The sequence below is a fragment of the Uranotaenia lowii genome, chromosome 1, assembly GCF_029784155.1.
Source record: "Uranotaenia lowii strain MFRU-FL chromosome 1, ASM2978415v1, whole genome shotgun sequence".
NCBI lineage: Eukaryota > Metazoa > Arthropoda > Insecta > Diptera > Culicidae > Uranotaenia > Uranotaenia lowii.
In genome coordinates, this window is record NC_073691.1 from 138,939,377 (window position 1) to 138,950,591 (window position 11,215).

The window sequence follows — 11,215 nt, forward strand, 5'->3', positions numbered from 1 at the left end:
ACATTGTAGGTGCAGATATACGAAAATGAGTATAAATAACATTCTATACGATGTAATCTGTAAATGAAAATACGACTTATGGTTGTCTGAGCACATACTAACCCCCGGTGCGGTTTAAAAGTGATCAAACGCGTGAGCATTTTCACTATACTCGCGATTGCTGCGGATGCCCTTAGTCAAAATGTCCGCGCTATCACATAGGCGGGTACGAATAGATGGGGGCACATTGATAGGGTTTGCAATACTCAACACGCCCGCTCAAACGCAGCAATCTGCCATTCCAAGGCTGTCCCGTAGCTTTCTAAATGCTGGTGCAGGTAGACCCTTAGTCAAAATGTCCGACTGTAGTCGATCTTGATGATGTTCCCCTCGAGAAGCTCACGAACGTAGAAATACTTAACGTCCATGTGCTTCAGACGAGACGAATCCTTCGGATTTGAAGCTATCTTGATGGTTGATTGGTTGTCCTCGTGGAACTGAATGGGACCCTCTGGACAACGTCCAAGGTCTCGCAGCGTACGAACCAACCACTGACTGTGGCATGCAGCCACACACAGAGCTACAAGCTCCGCCTCGGTTGACGACAAGGATACCGTTGCCTGTTTCTTCGAAAACCAGCTAACCACAACACCATACACTTTGAACACCGCTCCCGACACGGAACGACGATCGGTGATGTCACTCGCCCAATCAGCATCGGTGTACACCTCGAGAAGTGGGCTGTCACCGCTGCTTCGATAGGTTAGCCCCAGCTGCAACGATCCTTTAATGTATCGGAGAACTCGTCGAAGATGAACCCAATGTTCTTGATTCGGGCACACTTGGAATTGGCTAAAGTAATTCCCCAAGCAACCAAAAGTTCGGATAACATTCCTCTATCAGGTTTAATCAGCTTAATCGAATATGCTAATACAACTTCTTTTCAGCTCAATTTTTAAGTAGTTAAACGAACTTTAAAGTTGACCAAAAGTTCGCATAAATCGCCAAACAACTTCTAAGCAGCTTCAAAATCCACTTTATAAGCAGCATAAAAAATCGAATAAAATACTTTTTCGCTTTCAATTGCCTTCTCAAGTCCGCTTATTTGATTCATATTAATCAACCATATTTGTTACTAACTCACACAACATTTAAATAACACCCCGAATAGAATTTCACCGTGAAAAAACCATGAATTCCATATTCACAGACCATAAATATTATCGTCCTCGAAACCGTGAATGCACATTGAAATTCATATTTTTCGACCATAAATTTCATCGTTTTGACGAAAATAACCATGAAAAGGGGGTATTGTTATGCAGCGTGACCATGAAAAAAATGGCGATTTTCCATACATTGGAAAGCCCAAAAATATAAAGTTCATTGTTGAAATAGCTTCCATATTTTCACAATAAAACCATAAAATGCCGATTATTTTCATTGTTCACCCACTGAAATAAAAATCCTAGTTCATGTGTAACCAACGGTCTCCCAGACTGCTCAGCCGAGCAAAAATCCCCCTCTAAGCCTCAGGGTCGGCACACTCGATAATTTATTCGGAACAAGGAAACACCTTAAATGCGCGTTAAAGAAATCCCACCTTTATTTCCCTATCTTGGGTTACAAATCTGGCCACTAGCACTTCCCCTAGGGTATATTGGGTTGTCCTACCTTGTGATTGCGTCTTACAGGCGGCGAGCGGGAACAGCTGTGGCATATGGGCCCCGGAATAGCTTGTCCAAGACGACGGGTGCCGGTAGGACTCTTGAATATCGGTCCCAGCTAAAATCAACGGTCTCTGCGGCGCTGCTTGTCCACCTATGACGTCTAGGCCGGCGATTGTTGGGGGCTGCCTGGTCGCACTGCTCTAATTCCGAACACCACGAGGGGGGAATTCAGGTGCAAATGGTCGACTCCCGCGGTTAAGGGACGGGCGGTCGAAGACTAGGCCAGGCACAGCACGGACCTAATGACGTCCAGCAAAGTTGACGGATGCTGATAATGCGGCCAAACCGGTTCAAGCCCTAGAACGGCCAACCCGGGCAGACAGATGCTTCCACGGCGGCACGACGGAATCAACCTTAGCACGGCCAGTGCTAATTGACGGACACTGGCAAGGCGGATGGTTTTCTAAGCCAAAAATCGGGGTCCTGGATGTTCAAACGCTCTTCACAGCTGGTTGATGGCGTTCACAGGATTGTGTGGCTTCGTCGAGATCTTCCATCCAAATGAAGCGGATCTTGCATGCGGTCTTTGACCCCGATCCAGGTCAAAGGCTTTGTGGTGCATCCATGGATTCCTCCCATCATGCCCTCTTGTCATTCTTGGTAATGGTGCTACCAAGACGTACAGCACCATCTATCCGCCAAATACGCTCCCGTTGACCTAATCGCGCTGGTTGGTGGTGCGCTAGGGAATGTCAGGTGGTCCTCCTTCGTTGCTCACTAAGGCGCTTCCTTGCATGGTACGCGCTTTCATCAAAGATCCCTACTGAACTAGGCAGTACAGGTTATGCTGGTTACACTCTCCTCCGGCTCGGGTTGAAAAAATATTAGCAAGCTAATATTTTTTCATATTACCACTTTTCTGAGACGCCGATCTAAAGTGTACCTCTGAACCAGACACTTGACAGACCGAAATTGACACCGCACAAGTTTTTTTTAACGATAAGTTGTTCTCAAAGTTATCCTAGTTTTATAAAAGGTCCCGAGATGTTGACGCAAGAAGAGAACCAATTCTTTAGTGTATACATGGGTCGGGGTCATAAGGCATCATCATTGACTAGGTCAACTCCACGCTGTTTAAAGGCCTCGGCCTGTTACTGACCATCAACGTCTTCGACTCCGGTCTCCAGCGACCCATTTCAACTACTTACTGACCAAAGTTCGTGGACTCATCAAAAATACGTTTATAATATCACTCTTACCCAATCTAAATCTACAACATTCATTTTATTTAACAATAATCATGCACATAATAAATTAATCGGTGATATAAAGCCCTAAATCTAACGCAAGAAAAATAACAAATTAAAATAAATAAATAAATAAAAATATTAAAACTAAGCCACACTAATAAACGGTGAATCCAAATTATTATTGTAGTACGCTATGAAATATTTCATTACTGATGTGAAATGTTTCTGTTCTGGGAACTAGATTGTTTTCTGGGAATTATTTGACAAGTTGCTTGGATCTGTCAGTGACGAGTGAAACGATTAAACAAACCGACGGAAACCGGATGATCTATCTTTTTACGCAGGTTTTCTCCAAGACAGAAGCTGCTTCGGTTCTTATAGGAATATGTGCGCACATGGAGGAACATTCTGGGAGGAGCTCTAAGGAAGAAATAGGCCAGAGTAGTTTTCTCACTAAGGCATCTCGTCGATCTTACTCCGGACTGGAGCTTTTAGGCATTCCGAAAAAAAGAAGTAAGTACCTAACCGTTTACCTATGGAAGAAGTGGAGATATTTTTTTTTTTGCGCATTATTTCTGGTCGCGTCCATTAATTTCAAGGTCACGTTCCAAATTCTCTAACTAATACCACGAAACATCTTTTGTTTTCAAGTGTAGGCGAGAATTAATTTAACGTAGTTGCTATACTTTTCTCCGATTGTGGTACTAGAATTCGTTAAATTGAGCCAAAGAAAAGTTTATTTTGTTTACCAGATAAATAGTTTTAATCCTGACGATTTCCTGTTCTTTTAGGTATCCTGGTGTTCGTCGCAAATTACATTGATGCATTTGCTTAGCATAGACCAGGTTTTTTTCCCGAACACCCTCCCTCTAAGCGCCAGGCAGGCTTCAGATATATACACGGAAGGATGGTCAGCTTGGGGAAACTCCAGACCGAGATGTCCAAGTGCGGTTCCCGGCCGATGCGGATGCATTCCTCAAGTTTAGAGCACCGAGGTTGTTGCCTATTTGGCAATACGACTGGATTAGTAGCCAACATTGGACTAGCAGTTTTTTTACGGAATGCTAAAGTACTTTATGAGGATGGAAGATAAAGTCGACGAGCTTTTGTGCAGAATATTTGTCAACCTAGAGGCACCGAAGCCTCGGTACCCCCTGTTTTGTAGGAGTGTCTGCTGCCGTTTCCTGCTCCTGCTAATGCCATCTACGCTACCTACTGATGCCCTTGCTTGGTGCCTTAACCGGAAGTATAGGTGTGAAGCATGATATTCACATCTGTGGCAAGGATGCCGCCCTGCAGATGTATTCAGTGGCCGTGAATGCTATCAAGTAGCTGTATGTTGCAGGTAATCAAGATTTTCTTTTCCTATAGCATAATTTCGAAAGGTTTTCAGTACTCATCCTTAATATGGAAAATCCAGTGCTGCTAGTAATAATCTTTGCATGCGTCGCGATTTCTAAACTTAGCATTTCCAAATGAGAGCTTATAATTGGCTCACCTGTCACCAGCTGATATGAAAAATTCTCGTCTGACTAAGTGTATCTACCGTTGTATAAACTATTTGAACATTATATACTATCAACTAGTTTATGTAAAACAGATCGTAGTAGTCTGTATTTGCAAAACAGACAAGGCTTGTCCTTTCTGTGTTTTTTTTGACGAGAAAAATGAGTTTTCAGACATTGATTGATGAAGGTATGGATGCTCTTCGATCCTACCTTCTCGTGACCTAAACTTTACGGTTTTAAATCTGCCGCTGAAAATATGCCTAAATGTTTGCCTGTTAAATCAGCAACACTGTATGAACTAGTTCCATGTCTCGAAGTGATAACGCATGGTACATACTGCGGTCCGAGTTTAGCGTTGTAGTGCTGACTGGCCGCTGACTGACGGAACGTTCGTTTGAAAACCCGTTGTCCGACCGTAAATGTAGGTGAATAGCGCTTGTGTCGCAAGTTATATAGTTTTTTGGTACTTTCGTAAGTTTTTTTAAGATTTTGTGTTACCATTTCGTACGTGCGACTACATATGGCTTTCAGCTTTTCCATGTGCTCCGTTTCTTCGACTTCATTTTCCCGATCTAGACAGTAGTCAGATCCACGCGTGGTTATCTCCAGACCAAAAACTATTCGATGCGGGGTAAATTTTGTGGAACTGTGCACTGTATTATTCAGCACAAATTCAATTTCGGAGATCCTGGTATCCCACTGTCGTTGGTCTACTCTAACATACGACCGTATCATTGCGTTTATCGTTCTGTTCAAACGTTCGGCCGGATTCGCTTGGCTTCTATGCCGTGCATTAGCCCAATGTTGAACCTCATATTTTGAGAGGAGATTTTGGAAATCTTTTGATAGAAACGTAGAAGCGTTGTCGGAAATTACAAACTGGGGAACAGCTAATTTGCGAAACCACTGCTCTTCCAGAATACTGCAAAGATTAGAACTAGAAATCTTCTTCACCGGTACAAGCATGGCATATTTAGAAAATAAGTCCATGACTACTAATAAATGTGCATTTCCATGCTTGCTCCGGGGAAGTGACTGAATATAATCCATGCATATAATCTGGAAGGGCTTGGTGGCCACGCGCTGTTTTCCCATTTCCGGTGCGGTCGCCGCCGTCGAATGTTTAATTTCCTTACATGTTGTGCAATTATTGATGAACCGTTTCACATCAGCATGCATTTTCGGCCAATAAAACCTCCTCTTTATTTTTTCGAGGCACTTTTCGTAACCAATGTGGAAGTTGTCGTCATGCTCCTCTCGAATGATACGTGGGCGAGAAGACTTTGGTACACACTCCTTCCACTCAAATCGGTAGTCGAGAACATCCGATCGAGCGGAGACAAATTTGTACAATTTTGCAGAGTGGATTCTAAAGTCCATGTACTTTTCCGGATCCGACTCAACGACTTTGTACAGATTTGCATACCATTTGTCTTCCTCCACATCAACAGCTTCTACAGACCTGGATAAAGCGTCCGGAACGACATTTTCTTTGCCCTTCCGGTGCTTGATCTCCATGTCGTATTGCTGTAATGTGATGCTCCACCTACTGAGCCTTGACGACGACTTCCACTTGGCTTTCAAGATGAAAGTAAGTGCGGATGAATCAGTCACCAGGGTAAATCGCCTTCCTTCTATGTAGCCACGAAATTTCTCTATGCAGCGGAGGGCGGCGAGGCCTTCCTTCTCCGCTGCGTGATAATTTAGTTCTGCGCCTTTCAACTTTTCAGAATGGTAGGCTATTACCCGCTCCTCACCATTCTGAACTTGTGTTAGGATTCCAGCTACAGCGACGTCGCTTGCGTCAGTCTGGACACTAAAAGGGAGAGCAAAATCTGGGTTGGCCATCACAGGAGCTGTGATGAGCATCTCCTTGATGGCCTGAAATGAATTCTCTGCTGCATCGTTCCACTGGACTCTCTTCGGTTTACCTTTTAGCAAATCCGTCAGAGGTCCCGTTAGCTGGCTGAATTTGTCGATGAACCTTCGGTAATAGTTCACCATACCGAGGAATCGACGCAGTGACCTCACCGACTTCGGGACCTCATACCCCAGGATCGCTTGAACGCGATCCGGGTTAGGTCGCAATCCTTCGCGGGAAAGAATATAGCCCAAATAGGGCAGTTCACTGCAGCAGAAATTCGATTTCCCCAGATTTATGCTTAGGTTGGCGGATCTCAACCTTTGTGCCAGCTCAGTAAGGCGCTGGATATGTTCTTCGAATGTGTTGCTCGCCACCACAATATCGTCTAAGTATACAAAAATAAAGGGTTCGAGGGCACCGTATCCGAGAACCATATCCATCACTTTACTGAGTGTACTGGGGCTATTGACTAGGCCGAATGGAAGCGACGAAAACTGGAACAAGCCTTTACCTGGAATCGAAAACGCGGTGTATTTTCGACTACTGTGTTCCAGGGGGACCTGCAAGAAGGCTTGGGTCAAATCGATAGTTGACAGGTATTTGAATTGGCCTAGGTGGCTCAAAATGCGATTCTGATGCGGGAGAGGGTAGGCGTCACGTACAGTGCGCTCATTCAATAGTCGAGCGTCGAGGCATAGCCTGACCTCTTCTGTGTTCCTCTTTTTAACTGGAACTACGGGTAGAGCCCAGTCTGAAGTCGATTTTTCAATCACTCCTTCCTCTAGCATTTTGTCCACCGCACGGTAAATTTTTGCCTGAATTGTTGGGCTCCAAGGATATGGGTTTTTCCGAATAGGAACTGCTTTTGAAAATTCATCCTTGATCTCAATTTTATGCTCCAACAAATGTGTTTTACCTAAAGGGCCATCTCCTGCTACCAGAAACATGTTCTTGACTTTTTCTAGCTCAATTTTCTGTTCTTTACTGAATTCATCTTCTATTTTTAGGGTTTCCTGAATTCGATCATCCACGGCCTCTACCGGACTGTCAATGGTCGGCTTGATGTTGAATTTCCGCCAAAAATCAATTTCCAGGATGCATTTCCTGTTGAGATCTGGAGCAATCACTATAGGTAAGAGTTTTGTTTTACCATTAAATGTGATTGGAACTATACATTCACCTGCAATCTTCAAATTTTCTCCCGAAGCGGTTTTTAAATTCAACTTAGACGGTTCTAATTTTAACTTTAACATGGATATTATTTTTAAACCTCCAACACCTAATATGGTTTTGGCAGCGCCACTATCTAGAAGTCCGATTACCGAAATTCCCATAAAATCGACTTTTGCGAATGGTCTGGGGTCATCGCTTAATGTGATGAGCACCGTAGCAATTTCTTCACCTTCAGCTACGCCTCCACTCACTCGTGAATAGCCGAGATTATGAAGAATCTCTGGTACATCGGCTTCTTGAGGTCTTGTGGAGTTTCGGGTAAGACTGGCTCGCCTCAATGAGCAGTCTTCTTCCCGTTTTTTACCTGGCAATAGGGACATTCGGGAGAAGAGAAACCTGGGAAACCGCACGTTTTGCAAAACAGTATGAGCTGCTCCCGACAGGTCTCGAAAGAATGCCCTACAACGTGGCAGTTGAAACATACATTTCGCTTCAGCGGAATATACGCATTAACTACACGTTCTAAGGCATTGTTTCTGCTTGGGCCGGCTACGGGCTCGTAGTTATTTTGCGAATCGTAGCGGTTTGAATTCCGGTTTTCTTCATCCCTTGGCTTGTAGATATTTCTGTTCGCTCCTTTATCTTTCCAAAAATCCTTTCTATTTTCATTGTAATTCTTTTGTTCTGGCCTGAAGTTTCTATTATTCCCTCTATTTCTATTCTGATTTTGATTTGATACTTGATTTTTAAATTCTATGTTTTTTCTATCTTCATAATTTTCGCTGATTTCTCCGTACTGATAATAATTTTCGTATTCTATTTCCTCTATATTTGCATTCCTGTAATCTCTTCTAACGTCGCGATTTTTGTACGTTTGCCAGTTAATAGCATCGTACTTTTTCCCAAACTCTTTCATCGTGGGAATGTCCTCCACTTTAGCGGAGAGCATTGCCGTTCGCACATCTTCCCGAGCGTTTCGGAAAAGACAATTGAATTTTCGGCGCTCATCCCACGGCTCATTCATTCCCCGAAAAATTCTGACCATGTCTAAGTAGTAGTCGTGGAATTTTTCTTTCGCACCTTGTTTCCTGCTGGTGGCCTGTCTTTCATAGACATAATCTGCGTCATATGGGACAAATTCAGATTTTAAAGCTTTCACTAAATTCTCCCACGATCTTAGCTCTCCCACACTATTTGCGTCCATAAGCCACGACCTAGCCTTATGAGTGAATAGGTAATGGGCATTGTGGAAAAGTTCTTCCCTGGAACAGTTTTCTGAACGGGCCATGAATTCGACCTCGCTCAGAAACTCATTCAACTAACGGCCATTATCCATCCCATCATAGCTAATCTTCCACTTGTGGATTGGAAGCCGCATCCCCCTTTCCATGGACCTCTCAGGAGCTATGCTTCCTTCGACATTTCCTTCTGGCATTTTTGTCGGCTCTTTTCTCGGATCATCCCTTATGGAGCTGAACGAATTTTGAACCGAACTGTTCCTTTGCTTCAACCAATCCAGAAAATCTTCTGGTTTGTGTTGGACTTTTTCTGTTGCTGAAGCCAGAGGTTCCTCTAAATTGTACGTATTTTGAACTGTCTTGTAATGTGATTCATTCTGCTGATTTGCTTCCAACACTTGTATACGCTGAAGCAGCTGGTTTACTGTTTGCATCAGTTTTTTATTTTCTTCGGCAAGCCGTTCAACATTCCTATCTGGCACAACATTTGAAATGACGCGGTTTCTATTTTCAGTTCTCTGAACGTGTGCAACTTCCTCATCATCTATATCCTCATGAACGTTATTTTCATTTTCATTATTCAAATCATTTAAAGGATTCACAACTTCGTCATTTGATCGCAATTGACCAAGACTTGCATTTATTAGATCCAATTCGGCTTGCCTTACTTCTGGGAGAGGCGAGGATAGTGAAAAGAAAACACCAAGTAACTTTAAACATTCTGATGCAATATCAGCCAAATTGTTCACATCTTTTTCGCCGATTGTTCCGGTTCTGAGCCGTTCCAAACGGAAAACTATGTGAATCAATCTGGTTTTGAATAGTTGACTTGGTGCACTTTTCCTTCCTCGCTTTTCCAGGTGAAGTTTAATTTGTGCTACCTTATCACCACACACTTCTAACTCATCATCAATCGATGTTCCTGTAGGGACTAATTTTTTTCTAATACTTGGATCTTCTTTTTCTCTTTTCAGATGTACACGGAGGGCACGTTCATTGAGCTGTCTCTTTTCCAAGCTATCGATGCTACGAATGGCCAGCTCGTATTCCAGTTCATCAATTGTTAAGTGCGCACAGTTCATTCCATAGTACAACACATAAAGATGGGACATATCCATGTTGATAAAATTAAGGTAAAATTTAAATTATTTAAATATGTATTCAAAATACAGAAATATACAGAGAAAACCAAGCAACCTAATACTGCAAAATAAATAAATAAATTACCTAAATAAAATTAATTACCAACTATTTTAACCTCACGATTCAAATAAACAAATTAAAATCAAATCACAAATTAATACACAATGTTTGAAACTTATTCTAAATTGAAATAAATAACGAAATGCGTAACGGAAATACAACCACTAATAATAAAACTAATTTAGAATATAATGCACAAACAAAGTATGATTAATTTAGATAAGTTAGTTGCAGTTTATTTTATGTAATGCTAATAAATCGTTTTTGATTTTGGTGTTTTTATTTCCCGCACAATCCGTTCCTCTTAAAAATTTAGGAAACTTTAAGCCAACAATAACAAAACAATATTTGAATTAAAAAGGAATAATTATTTTCTATTTTTGTATGATTTTACGAGCTATTGGAATTCAAAGCGTTTTTTTACTCAAATTGGATTGGAAAATCAAACATTTATATCACAGATTTAAATTATTATTGGAGCATTATACTGATTTAAAAAACGAATACTGAACGATACAAACTTAATTATATGGCCAAAGACAATCAGATTGAAGAGTGATATTATACCATCAAATTACATGTAAGTGTAAGTTGATTTTTTAAATTTTTGTTGAAACTCACGAAATGGCTGGTTTCAACCTTTGTGAACAACCAAGACCCCTATAAATCTGTTCAAACTTTTGTGTGGGTGGTAACTTCTCCACTCGCTCTCGTTGGCTTTTTTTTGTGCTAATGCCAACCGGTCTGCCAAGGTCTCGGGCGTTTTCCCAGAGACTTCCAAAGCAGTAAAAATTGCGCTCAAAGAGTGTTCCCTTGCACTACCGAAAATATACAAGTATATTTTGAGTTGGGCGCCAGAGTGTAACCAACGGTCTCCCAGACTGCTCAGCCGAGCAAAAATCCCCCTCTAAGCCTCAGGGTCGGCACACTCGATAATTTATTCGGAACAAGGAAACACCTTAAATGCGCGTTAAAGAAATCCCACCTTTATTTCCCTATCTTGGGTTACAAATCTGGCCACTAGCACTTCCCCTAGGGTATATTGGGTTGTCCTACCTTGTGATTGCGTCTTACAGGCGGCGAGCGGGAACAGCTGTGGCATATGGGCCCCGGAATAGCTTGTCCAAGACGACGGGTGCCGGTAGGACTCTTGAATATCGGTCCCAGCTAAAATCAACGGTCTCTGCGGCGCTGCTTGTCCACCTATGACGTCTAGGCCGGCGATTGTTGGGGGCTGCCTGGTCGCACTGCTCTAATTCCGAACACCACGAGGGGGGAATTCAGGTGCAAATGGTCGACTCCCGCGGTTAAGGGACGGGCGGTCGAAGAC

The 11,215-nt window shown here is 42.6% G+C and overlaps 1 long non-coding RNA gene across 1 annotated transcript; it reads left to right on the plus strand.

Moving 5' to 3' along the window:
• Positions 1–3,225: 3,225 nt before the first annotated feature.
• LOC129740276 (uncharacterized) lies at positions 3,226–9,902 on the plus strand. Its single transcript, XR_008736185.1, has 4 exons — positions 3,226–3,412; positions 3,691–4,244; positions 7,279–7,403; positions 9,657–9,902. It is a non-coding gene; the product is annotated as an uncharacterized LOC129740276 (long non-coding RNA).
• Positions 9,903–11,215: the final 1,313 nt, after the last annotated feature.